This window comes from Dromiciops gliroides, chromosome 3, assembly GCF_019393635.1.
Source record: "Dromiciops gliroides isolate mDroGli1 chromosome 3, mDroGli1.pri, whole genome shotgun sequence".
Taxonomy (NCBI): Eukaryota; Metazoa; Chordata; class Mammalia; order Microbiotheria; family Microbiotheriidae; genus Dromiciops; species Dromiciops gliroides.
The window spans coordinates 591,419,193-591,438,607 of record NC_057863.1 but is presented as its reverse complement, the minus strand read 5'-3'; the positions used below and the strand labels follow the sequence as shown (position 1 = coordinate 591,438,607).

Here is a 19,415-nt window from a genome sequence, read left to right as displayed (position 1 = left end):
CACACACACACACACACACACACAAGCACAGATACACGTGTACATACCGATACACACGGATATACATTCAGAGTTGCATATGTATACAGATAGGAAAACATGCACACATCCACTGATTTGTTGTTGTAGTATATCTTCACACATAAAACAGTCATATACACATACACACATATACATACATATATATATATATATATATACACACACACACACTCTTATACACAGCCACACATGGATACACACAAACATAATGACATACACATTGCTACACAGTGACACATGCAGGTATAGGGACATAGACTCATAACTAGAGACACAGTGACATGTTGACACGCAATCAATACCCGCTGATACACAAATACACATGGACACACAAACACATTGATCCTTAATGACACCAAGCAAACACAGCAGTGCACAGAGATGAATGATATACATTGACATATAAAGTCCACATATGTAACACATTGGCACATTGATAGACATCCTGATGCACACAGACACACCCAGGCATACACGGAGACACATGGATACATATGCAGCCCTATACACTGGCAGACTGGTTCACTGAGACACAAAGTGACATACACGATCACACTGCTCTCCACACAGACACCGATACACGTGCATACACACTGACACAAACAGTGAGAGGCTCTTGGATCCCCAGAGAGCCACACCAACACCCAGAGTCACCCTGATCCCCACACTGAGCCCCTCCCCCCACTCACACACAGGCACATGTATTTATATTGACAAAACCTCTCCCTCCCTCGCTGACAGACTGACAGAGCCTCTTTCTTCCCTTGAATGAATGTTTCCTTTAAAAGCCTCTTCGGTTGGTAACAGATTGGAGGCCAATAGGCATTTGTCAGAGAAAAGTGTACCCAGTCATGCTGGAAATGGGCTTTGGGATGAGTGTGGGAGCTTGAACCTGCCATAAAGGGGAGAGGCCTGGCACTGAGCAGGCTTTGTGATTGCTGCAGCGCTGCTGGCTGGCCTCGCGCTGTTATCGGAGGTGGCAGGCGTCTCTCGCCCGGAAAGGAGCACATTACTGTAAGTAATAGCTTAGTTGCAGCCAGTTTGTAACAGGGGTGACCTCCCCGAGTCCCCCGCTGGCCTACCCTCATGGATCGATGGCACCTCTCGGTGCCCTGACTAACAGTGCTCCATTCCTCTCTCTTCAAGAGCAATATACAGAATAGGGTAACTCAACAAGGAGGGGGAGATCTATTTGGGCTTTGAAGAGAAGGGCAGAGGAGGCTATCTTTACTATAGGATATTGGAGCATTTAGGAAGCTCAGAGCTCATTGTTAGAGTTGTTTCAACCCACTTCCTTGTTTTCTACGCTCTGCTTCCGGGCAGCACAATAGTCAAGTGTGTTGGCTGAGGAGGAGGTGAGAGATCTGCTCTGCTTCATGTGGCCCGTTTGTCGGAGGTGCTAGAGTGAGTGGGAATTCTTTTTTCAACTAGGGCTTGAGTGAGGTGGTCCCTGAGGTCTCTTACAGTTCTGAGATTCTGTGAATTTGGGACAGCCCATTGCTGACAGTGCAACATCAGGCAGCTGTGGGAAGAAGATCCCCAAATATTGAACCTTCAGTAGGACAAAAAGCCCGTTCTAGTGGGAGAAGTTGGGTGGGGGAGGATTTCTTCATTTAGCCTATAGTGTGTTCAACTCCAAGATCTTCTGATGCTGAGCCACAGTCCTGTTAAAACACCTCAGGACATGTATCTGACACCCAGAAGTATTGCTAAAAATGGAGTCAAATGAAACACTCCACCCTTTCCCTAGACAACCTGTCTTGGCAGTGATCAGCCTTCGATTCTTCTCTGTGAATTGCACTCTGGCTCTCTTTGGCTCCAGTTTCCCTTTGGCATATCCTCTTGGAATCAGGTTACTGCTGTCCTAGCTTGGACTCTCAGATCATCTGGCTACCCTTGGTGCTTATATCTGACTTTCTAATTTCAGTCAATGGAACCCTCTTACTTCCAGACTAAATCTCAATGCTGTATTTGACTTTTCCCTCCCCCTCTGCCCCTCACATTCAGTAAATCACTGAGTCCTGTCAATTCTATCTCCATAATATTGCTTCGATTTTTAGGATCTCTAGGTGATGCTCTATGCATAAGAAGCATGAAACACCATCTCAGGAGAACCACATATGCAAGCGATTCAAAGGGTGATGGAGAGATGCCCATGGCAGCATTTTGATGATGGTGGTGGTGGTGGTGATGATGATATGCTTGCAGAAAGTCCCCAGGATGCTGATTTTGGTGTTAGAGGACCCAGATTCAAATGCAGGTTCAATGGTGTGATCTTGGGCAAGTTACTCACCTTTTCTGAGCCTCACTTTCCTCATCTCTTTGATGAAAGAGGTTTGAAGAGGTGAGGACTCAATAATTTTTCGCTTTTTTGGGGGGTGCGTGTGAGGCAATTGGGGTTAAGTGACTTGCCCAGGGTCACACAACTAGTAAGTGTTAAGTGTCTGAGGTCAAATTTGAACTCAGGTCCTCCTGACTCCAGGGCCAGTGCTCAATCCACTGTGCCACCTAGCTGCCCCAGTACTCAATAATTTTTAAGGTTTCAAACAATTCTAAATCTGGGTTCACAAAATCATAAATTACAATAATGATGATATGAAGAATATGCTGTATGTATTATTAGAAAAGGAGGTACTCTGGTCATGACTGAGAGTGAGGCATAGAACAGATGGATAAACTGAATGCTGCAATGGTATTCATAGAATGGAACCAGAGGAGGGCCTCCTTTGTATTGGTCTGATATTTGATGGAAGATTCTTGGAAAAACTTGGACAAGAATTGAATAGGATGGGAAAGGATGGAGGGGTTATAGTCTTCATGGGTAGAGGCACCACCCACCTGGATGAGGGTATTGGAGAAAGTACCTTCTCTTTCATTTTTCCTGTCAGCCCCTTTGTTCAGAATCTCATTATATTTCATCAGAATAGTCTCCAAATTGGTCATCCTGCCTCTATCCCCTCTTCTTCCAGCCCATCTTTTACATAATGTCCCAGGACCCCTAATTCAGTGCTTTAGCTACATCTATCTCCCCACTCCCCATCGAAGACATTCAGGATGTTTCCTGTTGGAATGAAATCTGAACTCTTTAGCCTGATAGGCAAGGCCATCCACAAACTGCTCTGACCCACTCCTGCCCCCCAACCCTGTCTCCTAATATCTCCCTCACATGCTTTATGCTCCATCCAAACAGGTTGCTCATGACCTAACACTTTTCTTATTCTGCCACCTTTTGTTTGCTGCTTTCCTTGTGTCTGGAGTGTCTTCCCTAATTCCCATCTGCCAAAATGCTATGCATCCTTTAAGGCATAGCTCAAAGCTCACTTCCTGCAGAAAACCTTCATTGATTTACAATCTAACACAAATTGGAAGGGATATCTGCTTTCTCTGATCTCAGAGAACTTTTTTGCATAGTGGTTAGAGCATTTGTCTTGGAGTCAAAGGTCTAAGTTCAAATCCTAACTCAGGCACTAACTAGTTGTATGATCCTGGGTAGGTCATTGAATTTCTTTTAGCCTCAGTTTCCTTATCTATAAGATGATAATAGTGTTAATTTTACAGGGTTGTTATGGGGATCAAATGAGATGGAATATTTTAAAGTGCTCGGCAAACTTTAAAGCATAGAAATATTGCCTATTACTCTTATACTTTACACTAGAGTGTTATGTTCATTTCTGGGTACACATATTTTAGGAAGGTTGTGGATAAACCCCACCCAAGAGAGGTGGAAGTGACTTGAAGGCATATTCTACAAGGAATGGCTGAAGGACCTAGAGATGAACCTCAAACAGAGAAGGAGAGGGATGACATCTTTGTCGAAGTTTTTACTTATTTATTTATTTATTTATTTTTAGTGAGGCAATTGGGGTTAAGTGACTTGCCCAGGGTCACACAGCTAGTAAGTGTTAAGTGTCTGAGACCGGATTTGAACTCAGGTACTCCTGACTTCAGGGTCGGTGCTCTATCCACTGCACCACCTAGCTGCCCCTTTGTCAAAGTTTTTAAAGGGCTAACCTATGGAAGGATTCATTCAACAGATATTGGTATGGTACCTGTTACAGAGAAGGGGACTTAATAAATGGTTATTGATTGTTTAGGCCCCTTTTGTACTCAGAGCACTGTCCTAGGCTCTGAGGGGCATGTGATACAAAGTTTAGGCAAGATACAGTCTCTCCCCACATGGAATTTACAACCTACTTGAGGTGAGAGAGAAATGGAGCTAAATATAGTGCATGACATCATTACATGATAGGGACATTCAAAAATTCAAAATAAAGAGTAATGAACTAGGGCAAGGTCATTACTGACAAATGAGGTCATAGAAAGCTTATTATCATAGAGGTGGCATTTGATTTGGGCTATAAAGGATAGGTAGAGTTCAACAGGAAAGGAGAGGAGAGGAAGAGATTCCTGGTATAGCAAATAGCAAGCAAAAGTGCTAAGGCTGAAGAATTTAGGAGATTTTCAGGACCAGAGAGCTGCCCAGTTTGTCTGGGTTTCAGAGTATGTGGAGGGGAGTAGGATGAGGAGGGTGAAATAATAAATTGGTACCAGATTCTGGAGGGCCTTGAATGATGGGCCAAATGATTTGAACTTCACTTAGGGGCAATAGGGAGCCATGGAAGATTTTTAAATGAAGAGGCAACACAAGCAGATTCATGGTTAACAAAGACTTTTTTGTCATCAAAATGAAGAAGAGAATCAAGGGGGTGTTTGGGTGAGGAGACACTGGAGAATGGAAGGCCTAGTAGGAGGCTGTTTCAGTAGGTCAGGTGGATGGTAGTAAGGGCCATGAGCAATAGACTGGGATTAGCAGAGTAGGGAAAAGAGATGGAATACACAGGACTTAATAGCCAATTGAATGTAACTGTTAAAGGAGAAAAGGAAGAGGGAAGAACAAAAGATTATTCATTCGACATTTATTTATTTTAGGGTTGGCAGGGACTTTCTTTAGGTTGTACATATTCAATCATGCAAAACATATGACTGTAACAGTCATGTTGTGAAAGAAGACACAGACACAAAGGGAAAAACACACACAAAAAATACAGAAAATGAAAAATTATCCACTCTCACCAGTTCTTTCTTTGGAGGTGGAAAGCATTTTCTACCATAAGTCCTGTGGAATTCATTGTATTGATGGGAAGAGCTAAGTCATTCATAGTTGATCATCATACAATATTGCTATTACTGTGTACAAAGTTCTCCTGGACCTCCTCACTTCACTTTGCATCAGTTGATATAAGACTTTCCAGGTTTTTCTGAGAGCATCCTGCTCATGATTTCTTATAGCATTACAATCACATACTACAACTTGTTCAGTCATTCCTCAATTGAGGCATCCTCTCAATTTGCAATTCTTTGCCACTACAAAAAGAGGTTCTATAAATATTTTTATACAAATAGGTCCTTTTTCTCTCACTCCTTTAAAAAAATCTCTTTGGGAAACAGACTTAGTAGTGGTGTTGCTGGATCAAAGGGCAAGCAGTTTTATAGCCCTTTGGGTTTAGTTCCAAATTGCTCTCTAGAATAGTTAGATCAATTTACAACTCCACCAAGAATGCATTAGTGTCCCAGTTTTCCCCCATCCCCTCCAACATCCAACATTTTCCTTTTTTTTTTTTTTTTTTCGGGCAATGGGGGTTAAGTGACTTGCCTGGGATCACACAGTTAGTAAGTGTCAAGTGTCTGAGGCCAGATTTGAACTCAGGTACTCCTGAATTCAGGACTGGTGCTTTATCCACTGCACCACCTAGCCGCCCCCCCAATATTTTCATTTTGTTGTCATATTAGCCAATCTAATAGGTGTGAGGTGGTACCTCAGAATTATTTTAATTAGCCTTTTCCCTAATCAATAATGATTTAGAGCATGTTTTTCATGTGAGTATAGATAGCTTTGATTTTTTTCATGTGAAAAGTGCCTGTTCATATCCTTTGACCATTTATTAAATGGGGGCAACAAACATTTATTAAACACCTCCTATATGCCAGGCACTATGGCAGGGATAGGGGATAACAAGCCCAAAATAATATAGCCCTTGGGTAAAGAATTAATCATGATTTAGAAGCCCCAGCATGTGTTCTAGTTGGGGCTCAGGTGCCACACCTCTGAGCTGGCACAGTGGTCCACCCACCTCAAGCCAAAGCCTAGTGGGCCTGGCCAAATTATAATGATGGGAAGCCAGGTGAGGGCAGTCAGGTGACCTTTGGTGTTCGGAAGCTGGGAGGCTGGCCATTCTACAAGCATCTGTTAATTCTATCAGTCAGGGCTGCCAGCCAATTAGCTTCCGGCTGTGTGTCTATCCACCCTATTTCCTGGGAGCCTGGGGCTTGCTGGTAAGGAGAAGGGAGGAAATTTGCCATTCTGGCTTTGGAGCTGGAAAAAGACTGGATGCAGCTGGCAGTGGTGTGATTCAGGTCATATTATTCTCCTTCCCCCATTCATTTTTTTCTTTCCCTTAATTCTACTAATCTTGCTTGTGTTTTTAAGTTTATTCTTGTTAACAAACCCTGTTCCGTTTTTGAAAGAGGCTGTTAATCTCCTTCCTTGTCCCAATATTGTGGTGAGCCACCTAACTAACACTTCCCAATTAAAATTTGGCCCCTACACTTGCTTTAAAGGAACTTACATTCAGTTGCTGGGAAAACAATTTGAACACAGAAAAACAAATACATATATACAAAGCAGACACAAAGTAATTTGTGGGAGTGAGGGCACTGGCCATGAGCAGATGAGGATTGTTTTTTTTTTTTTTTTGTAGTAGATGAAAGTTAGATATTATAAGAGACATCAGTGTGGAAGAGTGAATTCTAGACATGGGGGCAGCCTGGACAAAAACAAAAGGATGGAATGTCTTGTCCAGGGAACAGTAATTAGGCCAGTTTGGGTGGACTGTAGAATGAGCGAAGTGATAGCCAGTAAGCTTAGCAAAGTAGGATGGAGTCAGACTCCGAAGGACTTTTAAAGCCAAGCAGAGCAGTTTGCATTTTATCCTGGAGGCAATGTGGGAAGCCACTGTGGCTTTTTGAGCAGCAGAGTGGCATACTTAGATGTGTATTTGACCTATGTTGAAGATATAAAAGGGAGGGGAAAGACTGGAAGCAGGAAGATGAATTAGGAGGCCATTACATAGTGCAGCTAGATAGGTGGCTGCATGAGTGGTGACAAAGGCATGGAGGTGATCCAGTGGGGAAGTAGAATTGACAAGATTGGGCATGAGGGCTTGAATTGGGGCAGTGACCCTGTGCGTGGAGAGAAGGGGATGGATTAGAAAGATACTGCAGAGCTAGAACAACAAGATTTAGCAAAGGAGTGATGAAGGATGCGGGAGAGAGAAGAGTCAAGTTCCCCCAGGGTTGCAAACACCTGGAGAGAGGGTGAATTGTGGTCCCATAGACAGAAACAAGTAAAGTCAGGAGAAACATGCTTAGAGGAAAAGACAGTGGTTTAGTTCTGGGCATCTGGAGAGACATTTGGATAGGGATGTCCTTTGTGCAGGCAGAGATGTATATGTGGATTTCTCTGTAGCTTAGAAGACAGGCCAAGACTGGACTTATAAACCTGGGAGTCATCTGCATAGAAGTGATAACTTTAAGTGCGAGAATCAAAGAAATTGCTCCTGGAGAGTGTACCTAGACAGAAGAGGACTGGAGGCACATCCTGTGGCAACATTTACAGTAAGGGGTGGGGAAGAGGGGGAGGAGCCAGTGAAGGAGACACTAAGATGGTACAATTAGAGAGGTGCAAGGGCTTGGACTTATTCTTCTGCCCTCCAGATGGCAAAACAATAGGGGAAAATTACAGGTAACATTATATGTAACAATATGCAATTGATTAAATGATATCCTCACAACTAACATTTAGATAATGTGTTGTGTTTTATTTTGGTGGGGGCGGGGCAATGAGGGTTAAGTGACTTGCCCAGAGTCACACAGCTAGTAAGTGTCAAGTGTCTTTGGCTGGATTTGAACTCAGGTCCTCCTGAATCCAGGGCCAGTGCTTTATCCACTGCACCACCTAGCTGCCCCTGGATAGTGTTTTAAAGTCTGAAAAAACACTTTCCCTATATGATCTCATTTGGGCTTCACAGTATCCTTGTGAGATATGTGCTATTGTGGGACCCCATTTTTTTTTGGGGGGGGCAATGAGAGGTAAGTGACTTGACTAGGGTCACACAGCTAGTAAGTGCCAAATGTCTGAGGCTGGATTTGAACTCAGGTCCTCCTGAATCCAGGTCCAGTGCTTTATCCACTGCACCACCTAGCTGCCCTTGAGACCCCATTTTACAAAGGAGGAAACTAAGGATTGGAAGGATTAAATGACTTTGTCCAACATCATACAACTATTAGAGATGTCAGAGGGTGGAATTCAAACCCAAGTCTTCTTGACCTTGAGTCCAGTCTGCTATTTACCATATCTCATTGACAGGAAAAATACCAGGGAAAAGTTCCTTATAACTCGTACTGTTAGAAATATAATGGGCAGGGGCAGCTAGGTGGCCCAGTGGATAGAACACCTGCCCTGGATTCAGGAGGACCTGAGTTCAAATCCAGCCTCAGACACTTGACACTTACTAGCTGTGTGACCCTGGACAAGTCACTTAACCCTCATTGCCCCCTCCCCCAATACAATGGGCTGCCTTTTGATGTAGTGGGTTCCCCATCAAAAGGAGTTTTTATCCAGTTGTTGGATTACCAGTTTTTAGGGAGATCATAAAGGGGAGTGCACTGAGGTATTTTTTTCCAGCAAAGAGTCTGTGAATTGATTTACTCTTTGTTGATGTCGATGCAATACATTCTGTTTTTCTAAATACATTCTGTTTTTGACAGAAGGGTCTCCATATATTTGACAGACAAACTATTCAGTGAGTATATTGTCCTTTAGATCTAGAAGCTTATCATATCAGATGTAGAAGTGGGAGGGACCTCAGAGAGCATATGGTCCAATCTCCTTATTTTACAGACTAGGAAGTGACAACAGAGAAGTGAAGAGACTTGCCCAAGGTTGCACAGGTAGGTTGTGGAGCTCAGATTCAAATCCATGTCTTTTGACTCCAAGCCCTGCACACTTGCCATTGTTCTGGCCTGCTCATGGGCATTTATGGCCAGTTGCTGTATTTGAATAAAAATGTTGGCTCACATTTCTAGATCATTATGGTTCCCACTAGAGAGGTGGCATGGTATACTGGATAGAGACCATTCATAAAGGCTTAGGTTTAAACCTTGCTTCTCCTGCATACTGGCTATGTGACACCAGGAGAGTCACTTAACCTCTCAGTGCCACAGGTAACTCTCTAAGATTCTGAGTAGCCCAAAAGGTGCCAACTTACAGTGGTAGAAGGTCCTTCTTCACTGAGAATGAAATCCCAGGTTCAATCTTTCTCTCTCTGGTTCTCTTCACTTACATTATATTTTTTGCTTCTTATTTTAATTTTTTTGCGGGGCAATGAGGGTTAAGTGACTTGCCCAGGGTCACACAGCTAGTAAGTGTCAAGTGTCTGAGGCTGAATTTGAACTCAGGTCGTCCTGAATCCAGGGCCGATGCTTTATCCAGTGTTTTCAATGCCTTGGCCTGGTGGATATCTGACTGTGTGTTCTTGAAGGGTATGGTAAAAGCACAACCTTTGGTAGACTTAAAGGCTTTTGAGAACAATATCAATGATGGAGGCACCAATCTCTAGATTAGCCACAACATAATGAACGAATCCATTATCAGGCAAATCTCAAAAGACTAAAACTTTAAGAAACTATTAAGTCATGGTGGAAAGGGAGTGGTCACTATTTGTCTCTGTGGATGGAGAACCCATGTCGAAGTCATAGGTAGTTTAAATAAATGTGAGGAACTAAGGGGAGTAGGAAGAATTGTAAGCATAGGAAAAACCTGGGGGACAGTCCTGAATGCCAGGATGTTAATGTGAAAACAGAACAGAGGGTGTGTGAGGGTGGAGGTGAGGGTGGGGATTCAGAGTGAAGGATGGGGGTGTGTGCAGCTAGGTGGTACAGTGGATAAAGCACTGGCCCTGGATTCAGGAGGACCTGAGTTCAAATCCAGCCTCAGACACTTGACACTTACTAGCTGTGTGACCCTGGGCAAATCACTTAACTCTCATTCCCTGCCCCCCTCAAAAAAAATCCCTTCACAGAGTGAAGGATGGGTCAGAGTTGGAGGTGGTGCCTTGGCAGACATGAGAATCTGGGGTGTATGGAGTAAGTCTTGTGGCTTTGCCTCCTAAAATGAGCTCTGTGATTCACCTTTGGTGAATGGAGTGGAAGGGTGGAGCATGTGGAGGCAGAATGAGTGTCTGAACATTTAAAGGATTGTTTTGGGGAAAAGGGACTAGACTTGTTGGACTTGACTCCAGAAAGCTGAACTAAGACCAGCAGTTGTAGGGGCAAAATTGAGCTTAGTATAAGGAAGAATTTTCTAATTAGCAAAGCTGTCCAAAGGTGCTGGGATGGGTTGTCTTGGGAGGTAATGAGCTCCTCATTACTGGAAATAATAGTGATGACATTTAGAGCTAGAAGGGACTTTAGAGATCACAGAGTCCAAAGATCTCATATTTTACATTTAAAAAAACTGAGTCCTAGTGAGGGGAACCTCAAGGCTACACAGATAGGAAGTAGCAAAGCTGGTGTCTGAACCGCAAACTAGGACTCTCCCTACTATGAGAAACTTCATGGTCTTCCCTGTCTATCTCCTGTTCCTCTTGCCCTGTCAGTGATGCTACTGAGAGAATTTCTGTACTGAATGAGTGGTTGGACTTGGTGACTTCTGAGGACTTTGTCAGATCAGACTCTCTCAGATTCTGAGACAGGACAAAGATTGTTGGGTTTGTTTGTTTGTTTGGGGTCAGTGAAAAAAATGGTGGTTTTCATATCAGAGGAATAGGATCTGATTCCCATCTTTGTCATTCACTACGTTGGGCAAGCCACTTTTGGGCTTTGGTGATTTCATCTGTAAAAGGGGTGGGGGTTGGATGAGGTGGCCTCTTAGTTCTAGATCTTTGCTCATATGTCCCCCAAATAGTAAGAAATTATTTCAATAGTTAGGGGAAAATTCAAGAGAAGAATCCTTCTCCCTGCATCTCATTATAGGATAATGGGGGCAGCTAGGTGCCACAGTGGATAAAGCAGTGGCCCTGGAGTCATGAGGACCTGAGTTCATCGCTTCACACACTTACTGGCTGTGTGACACTGGGCAAGTCAGTTAACCCCAATTGCCCTAAAACATCTGGGGCCATTTCCAGTTGTCCTGATGTATATCTTGCCACTGGACCCAGATGACTCTGAAGGAGAGTGAGGTTGGTGACTTGCACAGCCCTTCCTCATTTAAATCCAATTCAGTGCAAGTCATGACATGTATCATGATCCTCTTTGAGAACAAAGGTCAAACATCACCACCAACAGGACAATATAACAATGATAACAATAATGACAACTAGTATTTTAAAAATGCTTATGAAGGGAGCAGCTAGGTGGCACAGTGGATAAAGCACCAGCCCTGGATTCAGGAGGACCTGAGTTCAAATCTGGCTTCAGACACTTGACACTTAACACTTACTAGCTGTGTGACCCTAGGCAAGTCACTTAACCCTCACTGGTCCACATCCCAAAAATGTAACAAAAAAAAATGCTTAAGCAGCTAGTTGGTATAGGCAACAGAGGGTAAACCTGGAGTCTGGAAGACCTGAGCTTGAATGCTGCCTACCTGTTTGACCCATGGAAAATCACTTAGCCTCTCTCAGCCTTGTTTCTTCATCTGTAAAATGGGGATAATACTAGCACCTACCTCAATAGGGTTGTTGTGCAGATCAAATGAAATAACATATGGAAAGTGTTTTGCAAACCTTGAAGTGTTGTATAATTGCTAGCTATTTTTATAAGGTGCTTTTCATATGTTCTCTCTGCTTTGGTTGTGATTATGCAGCCAGATCAATGAGAAGTCACACTGTTATCACAGATTCCAGGCTGAGCACTTCAGGTTCGGCTCCATGGGGGAGAAGCTCCTTTCCAGAGTTCCCTCCAAGCCTAAGCTGTCTGCTGGGAGACAGAAACACAATTTCAGGCTTGCGATAGTCTGTGGTTACTTTTTATTCACCAGTCTGTGATATCATCTCTCATTGCTTCAGGTTCCTGAGCTGTTACCATTGAAAACAAAAATCCGAAATCTGGCACTCAGGCAGGTAGCTATTAAGTGCTGAATTGCAATGATAGAAAATAATTTGGTTCAGTCAAACCTTGGAAGGACTCCAAAATAAAGAGGCCTCTTTATCCTGTCCCCCTAGATGCTCACCTCTTCAAGCCCTCCCTGTGAAGGTCTCTTGCTTAGAAATGGAAATTCCTAGTTCTATATGTTTTCATCTTCTCTTCCCTAATTGAGTGGATGCTCCCTGAGGGAAAGGATAATGTCTTATTTCATCATTGTCCACTACTCCAGGCAGGTCTCATCTGGAGTAATGCTGTTCAGTTCTGTACATCCTGTAAAGATTTTTTGGGGGTGCAGGGCAAGGAAGGTTAAGTGACTTGCCCAGGGTCACACAGCTAGTAAGTGTCTGAGGTCAGATTTGAACTCAGGTCCTCCTGAATCCAGGGCTGGTGCTTTATGCACTGTGCCACCTAGCTGACCTATCCTGTAAAGATTTTAAGGAGGACATTTATGTCCAGAGGAAGGCAATCACTATCAAGGAGGGACTGAGAAGGCTGCCGTAGGAGCATCTGCAGTAGGTACCTTGGAGAAGTGAAGGCTGGGGGAGGAGAGGTAGGGGGACATTAGCACTGTTTTCTAATGTTTGCAAGTCTTCATGTAGGATAAGCTTAGACTTGATGTCATAGGGAAGACTTGGGAACAATGATTACAGGGAGGGAGGCAAGTAGTGAAGGAAGGAGCAGGTAGATCATACAGTGGATAGAGTGCTAGGCCTGGAGCCAGGAAGACCTTAGTTCAGATCTGGCCTCAGACACCAGGCCCATCATAACCTCTGTTTGCCTCAATTTCTTTACCTATAAAATGGGGTAATTAATAGCACCTACCTCGAAGGGTTATTTTTCAGATCAAATGAGATCATAATTATAAAGCACTGAACACATTACCTGGCACATAGTAAGCACTATATAAATGTTAACTGCTATTATTATTATTATTATTATTATTAACAAAGATGCATATTTCAGCTCAATATTAGAAAGAATCACAACTTAAATCGTTTAACAATTAAATGAGCAACCCATCATTGGAGTTTTTGTCATTATAGAATGAAAGGATGAAAATAAATGAAAACACATTTACTAAGTACCCACTATGTGCCAGGAACTACTTCAAGTGCTAGGGTTACAGATACAGGGATCAAATGAGGTAATATCTATAAAGTGCTTAGCATAGTGTTTGCCGTATAGTAGGCACTTAATAAATGATTGTTTTCTTCCCCCTTCCACTGCAATCAACCAAGGCAGTCTACCCCCAAACAGTAGCTTGCATTTTAATGGAGGAAGGCAACACACAATGGAGAGGTAGACAGAGTTGAGAGTAGGCGACAGCATGCTTTTTTGTTTTGGTGTGTTTTTTTTTTTTTGCGGGGCAATGAGGGTTAAGTGACTTGCCCAGGGTCACAAAGCTAGTAAGTGTCAAGTGTCTGAGGCTGGATTAGAACTCAGGTCCTCCTGAATCCAGGGCCAGTGCTTTATCCACTGTGCCACCTAGCTGCCCCCATTTTTTGTCTTCAGCATGATTAAGAAATGTCTGGGAAGTGCTGGGGTGACCTGGTTCCAGCCAAACTAAGGCAAAAGTTGACCTAACAGAACCCAGGATTGCAGGGGAAAGAGTCAGATTTAAGGAACAGAGAACATCTAGTCCTCTAATCATTATAAAGATGTTTAAACTAAGGCCCAAGATCATATATTTAGCAAGTAACAGTGCTAGAATTTGAACCCAGGTCTTTTCATTCCATATCTAGTGCTCTTTCCACAATATCACATTGCTTCTGTGGAAAATAGAAAGGTTGGAAACTGGAACACAGAGGACTGATGTCTACTTTGGGGATTCCATTGGCAGTAGTTAATTTAGAGCTTACTTATAGTATCACAGAAGGGATCTTAGACATTATGGTGTCCAATCCTCTCATTTGATAAATGAAGAAACTAAGTCCCTGAGTGGGGAGGGTCTTACCCAAGTGACTTAGTGGAAGAGCCAGAATTAGGACCCAGGCCTTTTGCCTTCCAGTCCAGGTCTCCTTCCACTGTACTAGACTGCATGCAAACTGATTAAAAGCTTTGCTAATTATTGCAAGGTTAGCAACCAATCAAATTAATTAGGAAGCTGTCATGGAAAATGAAAGTCTTACCAGCTTGGAAGGTGAGCAGAAGGGATCCTCTCTAGGATCTTGGGGGGTTTGTCCTTAGGATGTATATTATCTTGCCTCCAGGCACGGGGTTCCCTTCCCCCTCCTTCTGAAATGATTTAATTATTTATTTCAGAGTCTTCTTTTCCTTTTTTTTTTTTATACAGCAAGCACATTTTATAGCGGCCTCGCCTTCTTCATGCAATTGGGGGAAGTTTATTCTCATGCTAATTGCAAAAGCTAATTGTTCTTATTGCAAAATCCATTATATAGTATATTTATATTGCCGATAATGAGATGTTTGGATTAAATAGCTCACTAAAAGTCAATAAAAAGAAATTCGCTTTACTATTCCTCCTCTCATTTTTCTCTGGCAGCGGGAACACGTTGTTGTTTCTCCCCGAAGGCTTGAATTCATTAAACTGCCTCGAGGAGAGAAGAGGGAAATAAATTTTTTGTTTGAAAAGGCATTAGGAGGAGGGGGCAGGAACACAAGTGACAGGACATTTTCTCCAGGATTTGATGACACCCAGGTGACTAATTGATAAAATGCATCTTAATTTTAGCCTGAGGTAGGCTCTTCCAACTGGAAGGGCCCTTAGAGGTCATTTGCTTCAACCTATACTGTGGCTTGTGCATCGGAATGGAGAAAGCACTGACTCCAGATCTAGAAAACTTGGTTAGAATTAGGCTGTGCTCCTTACCATCTGGATGACCTTGAGCAGGTCATCATATATCATCCATCCATCCATCCATCCATCCATTCATCCATCCATCCATCCATCCATCCATCCATCCATCCATCCATCCATCCATCCATCCACCCATCCATCCATCCACCCATCCATCCACCCATCCATCCATCCACCCATCTATCCATCCACTCATCTATCCATCCACTCATCCATCCATCCATCCATCCATCCATCCATCCATCCATCCATCCATCCATCCATCCATCCATCCATCTATCAAGTGCCCATTTGTCAGGTACTCTGTATTAAGTACTGAAGATACAATGACAAAAAATGAAAACAGCCCCATCCTCAAGGAGTTTAGACAAACAGTACATCAGAAAGTTCTGGATTTGGAGTCAGAGGATTTGAGTTCCAATCCTTGTGCTACAACTGTTTCCTTATTTGTAAAATGGACTAGATGACTTCTAAATCTATGATTGAAGTAAATTCAAAATATATACAAAGCAAATACAAAGTGATTTTGACTGAGCGTGTTAAGGAGAGCTCTTATAGCAGGAGGATCAGGAAAGGACCCTTGTAGGAGGTAGCATTTGGGTCTGGCTTGGAAGGAAGCTTGGAACTCTGGGAATCAAAAGAGAGGAAGGAAAACATTACAGGAATGGAGGCCGGAAATGGAATATCATGTGTGACTAATGGTAAGCAGGCCAGTTTGGCCAGAATGTACTATGCATGAAGGGGAATAATGTGAAATCAACCTGGAAAAGTAGAATGGAGCCAGACAGGGAAGGACTTTAAATATCAGACAGAGGAGGTCGTTGTTGATCCTTCATTCTCAAAGAGGACCAATGATAGCATAAGGATGGTATCTTGACTTGTATGTGAATCATATTTAAATGAAGTAGAGGTGCATAAAGCCATCAGCCTCACTCTCTCCTCCAGAGTCCAGAGGACTTTCCATTGGAGGAAAGGAATAACATGGTCAAAGATTATGCTGCTTTAAGAAGCTGAGGGGAGAATGGATTGGAGAAGGGAGAAACTGAAGCCAGGGAGGCCAGTTAGGAGGGTATTTCATGTAAAAAGTGATAAGGAGTTGAGCTAGGGTCATGGGAGTGATGAGGAAGTAGCAGCATTGAGAGATGTGGAAGGCCTCAGTTGTAATAGGTTGCTACTGGTGTTTATTGAGTAGGAGAGTGACGAGGTTGTCTGCACCATCTGGATCAGATGATCTCAATAGAGCCTACTAGCTCTTCATCCTGTAATCACTCACACTACAGATAAGGAAACCGAGGCCCAGTGAATTGAAAGGACTTAGCCAAGGTCATACACTGAACTCCTGGGACTACAACTGGGATTCCCCATCTAGTTGCTATTTATAATGAGCTACCTCAGGTTCTTTGAGTTCCTCTGAGTAAAAGATTTCATTCTGATGGGATACATTTACCTGCATTTATGGGGGGAGGGGGGCAAAGGAGGGAAGGAAGAGAGGGCAGTTCTTCCTATTGGAGGGAAATGGTATGGAGGAAAATTCTGAGTTACTGACACCTCTCCTCTCATTCTCCATCTCGAGGCCAGAGGCCCCTGCAGGAGAATGACTCCATCTCTAAGGTGCCCATTAGAAAAACATTTCAGGAGTCCTCAACTGAAATAATTTGTACAGTTTGTTGTAGTGGAGTCATTTCAGTCTTCAGTCATGTAGGATTCTTCATGACCCCATTTGGGGCTTTTCTGGCAGACACACTGGAGTGGTTTGTCATTTCCTTCTCCGGCTCATTTGACAGATGAGAAAACCAAAGCAAACAAGGTGAAATAATTTGCCCAGGGTCACACAGCTAGTAAGTGTCTGAGACCAGATTTCAACTTATGAAGATGAGTCTTCCTGACTTTAGGCTTGGTGCACTATCCACTATGGTGCCACCTAGCTGCTCATGCTACCATTGAGAAAATAGATGATGACCCAAAACTACTATCCATTCAATAATGTTTTCAAATGAATTTGTACTTCTTTAATCACTAAGGCCTCTTCCTGCGATTGAATATGTGCAATATTCTATTGAGTCTTACTTTGCTTGGTAATGTGCTCAATATACATCATGACATTATTTATGCAGCCCGAATTTGTTCATTTATGGGTTCAGAGGCTATTGCAATTATATTGCAGTCCTATAGATGACTGAAGCACACAGGTGCCCATGAATAATAATAACATGCAGCTGCTATAGCACTTTGAAATCAACTAAATGTTTCACTTGTGGCTCTGCAAGATAGAGAGTGCAAATGTTGCTATCCCCATTTCACAGCTGAGCAAGCTGAGACTTGGAGAGCTTAAATAATGAGCCCAAGGTCACCCAGATATCAAGTAGTGGAGACTCGGCTAGAATCTGTGTTTTCTGTTTCCCATTCCAAGGCATTTTTCCAGTACACTAGGCTTTCTCACACCCTACCAGTGCCAGCACCCCGGCAGAACAGTTTAACTGCCTTTGCTGGAAGCTCAGTCTCTGATTACATTAATTGCTCCTAAATTCACTGAAGAGCTTTCTGGTGTAGTGGGAGGGAGACCTGCACTGGGAATGAAAGTCTAGTTGGGGTTCTGCTGATAACTTGCTTTGTGACCTTGGCTGAGTAATTTCTCCATCTTGGGTTGGTCTGAATGATTTCTAGTTCTAAGGGCTAACCAGGGGTATGTTAGAGCCAGTTTGTACTGACCTTTGAGAGCCAATTGTTAAATTTTTAATGTGAGCATTTATTTACAGATTGGAAATTGGCAAATGCTACAAATTGGGGCTTGGCTTGTTGTTTTGTTGGTCTTCTAGAATTAAGAAAGTGATGGAGGAAACACCAATAAAACAGATTAAACTTAAAAGTATGTCATCTGTATACCACTCCTCCCTCCTCCTCATTCCCTCCCAAGATCTGGTTGTTAAATATTTAACAGCATGCTTCTGGTTCCACTATTTCATGCTCTAAGGTCCCTCCCAGCTCTGACATTCTATGTTCTAAGAACCCTCTCATCCCTGACATTTTGTGTTCTAACTCCCAACTTCACCAGCTATGTGATTCTCTATTCTGAATTCCCTTTTAGATCTGTCTTTCTCCATTCTCAGGCCTCTCTTAGCTCTCTCAATTAATCAGCAAGCATTTATTAAGTGCCTTGCAGGAGCCAAGAACTGTGCTGGGCTCTGGGAATGCAAAGACAAAATCAGTGACTGAATCATAGTGTACATGAGGGAGAGAACTGCATAAAACATCTAGAAAAGTAAGTGGAAACTCAGTTGCAAAGGTCTTTAAATCCTAAACAGAGGAATTAATATTAGATCCTTGAAGTAATAGGTTGCTACTGATGTTTATTGAGTAGGAGAGTGACAAGGTCAGACTTGCACTTTACCTCTGAAATTCTATGCTCTAAGCTACCAATTCTGACATTCTATGTTCTATTTTTAAGTGCTTCCCAAATTTAATATTCCATAAGGGAGGGGGTCATTGTTGTTTTTTGTCCTTCATTCTCAAAGAGGACCATGACACTTGGGTGATGTCATGACTTGCAGTGAATTGAATTTGCGAGGGAGGGCTATGCAAGGTCACCAACCTCACTTTCTCCTCCAGAGCCATCTAGGTCCAGTGGCAAGATATGTATCAGGAAGACTGGAGATGGACCTGGACATTTAAGGCAAGTGGGGTTAAGTGATTTGGCCAGGGTTACACAGCTAGTAAGTGTCTGAGGTGAGATTTAAACTCATGTTCTCCCAACTTTAGGGCTATTGCTCCATCCACTGTGCCACCTCAATGGCCCTTGGGAGGGGGTTATTAGGAGAAATGGAGGGAATTCAAAAATATGAGAGATTGAGAAAGGGGGGAGGGAGGGAAGGAGAGAGAGAGAGAGAGAGAGAGAGAGAGAGAGAGAGAGAGAGAGAGAAGAAGGAGGAGGAGGAGGAGGAGGAGGAGGAGGAGGAGAAGAAGAAGAAGAAGAAGAAGAAGAAGAAGAAGAAGAAGCATAGTAATGAATGATAAAGTCTAATCCAGTCACCTCTGTCATCTGGCTAAAGGAAGAAGGAAACCTAATGTACCCATCATCCCCAATCCCAAATTATACAAATCTGATTTATGTTAGGATTTGGAAAGAAGAAATACTGGCATGTTTCTGAGTTTTTGTTGCAACAGCAGATTTTCCTCCCTAATTATGCTCAGCCTAGACTTCTGTTCAAATGTTTGTATTCCCTGAGCACACATACAGGGTGGGTGAGTGAGTAGGAGCATTAGTGGGAGTATGCCAACTGTGCATGACTTACAGGAACTCCAGGAAGGTTGTGCTCTCTGTGGGTAGAGGACATTAAGCTTCTGAAGCTGGTGG

The 19,415-nt window shown here is 43.0% G+C and overlaps 1 long non-coding RNA gene across 1 annotated transcript in view; it reads left to right on the top strand.

Annotated features, from left to right (window-relative positions):
* The first annotated feature begins 926 nt into the window (after positions 1 to 926).
* LOC122745449 overlaps positions 927 to 19,415 on the top strand; it is a 63,903-nt gene continuing 45,414 nt past the window's right edge. Inside the window, exon 1 of the long non-coding RNA XR_006355463.1 lies at positions 927 to 1,056. This is a non-coding gene — a long non-coding RNA (uncharacterized LOC122745449). The remainder of the gene's footprint in view (positions 1,057 to 19,415) is intronic.